Here is a 3,086-nt window from a genome sequence, read left to right as displayed (position 1 = left end):
CGCTAATGTTCCGCTCGTATTAAAATAAAAGGCAAACTAGCAGATGCAAATTTGGACCAGGCAAGTATAATGAGAACATCAGGAAAAGCTGGAAATTTACATCACCCAATCACAGATTTAGCGTCCTTGGACGAGAGCTTTCATGGTTTCATTTCGGAACTAGAGCGAGAAATGTAACAACGACACGAAAAATAAAGCAAGAGTGAAATCAGGAGAATTTCCAATAATCATGGCCTGCGATGCTAGACCTGTTTTGCTAAAGCCAGGCGCCTCAAACTCAGCTTTCAGTATTTGTATCTCAGTTGCGACCTCTGAAAGATTCGTGAGTGAGTGTAAGATATATATTGTTTGTCATGATTATTATGAAAAGAATTATTAGAGCAATAACGGTATGACACTTTTCTTCCCCAAACCAAATGTTACTTATTGAACAAACAACGTATTTTGAGCTTGTTCATTACATCTGGTTAAAATGTTCAATTAAGAGATCTTAAAACACCGTATCACTGTGTTATTGTGGAACTCTACACAAGTCTGCAATTGGAAAATAACGTTGTTAGAGATGAAGAGAGGTCTTGCTTACTGAATGTCTGTGGCTGAGTAACATTTTTATGTTGTAATTGATGACAATGTGGGTGGCACAGCAAAATCCAAGAAACCGGTTGTATTGTACAAGTAGCACTCCAATAAAGCAGTACAAATCCTACAGAAAAGGGTTATATAATCAATAAAGTACCTAACCAAACTCCAAACGTTATAGGGGTACTGTAGCACAGAGATAAGATCTCCACTTGTCATGTGGTGTCTGCTAATCTCAGTCTCTTCAGGTGCTGTAGGATCTCATTTTCATTCCAAATTTAAGCAGTGATCGTATTCTTGGCTCAGCAGGAAATATTCAATGCCATTAAGTTGATACTTTTTAAGACAACTTATTCAAAGAAAAGACCCTGTTAAATATTTCCAGTTAACCTAGTAATCACACCCATTTAGTAAGAGAGGCTTCAGGACAGTGAGAAAGCATGGAGATCATATTACCCCCTAGAAACTAATCCAGTCTAGCTTCCTGGACTGTAATTTCAAGTATGCAAACAGGGGTAGTGAGCACATATCCTGCACATAAATAAAACTGAATAATACAAATGGGATTTGCCAAAGAATATGGTATTTCTTGCAGGTAGTCATCAAGCACATTTTCACACCCAGTGTGTGTAAGCATATCAGGCATCCTCTCATTGCACGGCTGTAATCATTACGATCAGTACGAAGATTAAGATGAAAAATAATACATATTACACATTTTTAGATAAGATCACTTTATTAGCCATATACAATTTCTTGCATTAGGAATTTGTCTTTTCCCAAACCCCAGCTTGCTCTCCATGAGACACAGACAGCGAGAGAAGCTTGGAGTCAGAGCACAGGGTCAGCCATTTATTCGGGGGGGCAGTCGGGAAGCAGTTGGGGTGAAGGGCCTTGCTCAGGGGCCCAATAGAGTGGGATTCTTCTGCCAGCCATGGGATTTGAACTAGCAACCTTCCAGCCACAGCGCCACCACTCCACCCTTTAGAACCTGGCCAACAAGGAGCAGGAGCACAGGCCACTTGATCTGTAGTGGTCAAGGCTTAGACCTGAGATATGGACACCATACAAGTGGCTTTTCCAAATCAGAATGGTATAGCAAATAATTAAAATGTCTAAATTATTTGAAAATATATCAATTTATTTAAATATAAATCAGTGAAATATTCATAATTATATGTATAATTAAAATAAATAAAGAATAAGTATGATGTGAATATAAAATACAGAAATGAGAGGGATACAAGTTGTGCTAGTGTGGAGATCTTACACAAATATATTGAATAACCTCTGCCTCTGTAAAATACAGCTTGTCTGTGTTACAATTATTAGCTCCAGTTTCCTTCCACAGTCTGAAGACGTACTGGTGGGTGAATTTACTTCTGTGTGCGTGTCTGTGGCTTCCTGTCCAGGGTGTATCCTGCCTTGTGCCCTTTGCTTGCCAGGATAGACTCCAGCTCCCTCTAGATCCTGAACTGGATGAAGCGGTTTTAGGAAATGGATGGAAGGACGATTGGCAGCTGAGAGTATATAACAGTCTTTTGTTTTGTTTTTCTGTTACAAGTTTCACTTAAGGAGAATTATGACTGAGCACGGAGCTATGGTTCGAGCAGTGTGTTCCAGTTTCATTCACACTTCGGATCTTCGGAGGCCATTTTCCTCTTTGGATCCGGCTTCCTAGCAGAGATAGCACTTAGGATGCGGACTGTACTGTTACTGACATACAAGATCATTTAAAGTTCACAAGTGATCATCAAACTTATTTCATTACCTTCTCTTTTCACCTCGCAACACCTTCTCTCCCAGTTTCAGACCAGCCCCAACTAGCGCATAGCCCATCAACAACTCTTAACAGCCAGTAGAGGTTGTGCATTTAAAGTACAATTTTGTCAAGGTTAACAAACTGCAGTCATTTATATATTTGTTTATGAGAACACGATTTATTGTTTTGATGTTTCTATGCTAAACAATACGTTAAAAAAGGAGGCTTGTTTCACGTCTCCTGCAACAGTGCTGGCATTTGCAGTAAATACTGTACAGTTACAGTACGTAGTGTTCGAGGACTAGTGTATTGAAAATGACCTCTTGTTTGCTTTGCAGGGGGAGGGAACTATGGGGACATTTACTTTTCAAGCATCCTTCCAGTAATTTAACTCTTTTATTGTGATTCATAATTGGCTGGTTTTCATTTGGGACGTTATTATCTAAATGACTCAGTGTCGAACGGCTAATTGTTTTTAAATCTGACCGTACAGAATGGCATGGAAGCAAAGACACACTCACCGATCCCTTTTCTAACCGTTGAATCCAGTACAGGGTCGCAGTGGGAGCCGGAGCCTATCCCGGCAAGCAGCGGGCGCAAGGCACCCTGGGCGGGACGCCAGAAAATGCGGGCTTGGGTGTAAGACACCAGGAATGGGTTGGCTCAGCTCAGTCGATGAAGGGCGCGCTTCTTCTCCTATCCACAAGTCGGCGCTGGTCCTTCGGGAGGGGACAGTGTTGCCTGT

The sequence above is a fragment of the Lepisosteus oculatus genome, chromosome 2 (assembly GCF_040954835.1).
Source record: "Lepisosteus oculatus isolate fLepOcu1 chromosome 2, fLepOcu1.hap2, whole genome shotgun sequence".
Classification (NCBI taxonomy): domain Eukaryota; kingdom Metazoa; phylum Chordata; class Actinopteri; order Semionotiformes; family Lepisosteidae; genus Lepisosteus; species Lepisosteus oculatus.
This window is presented reverse-complemented; position numbering follows the sequence as displayed.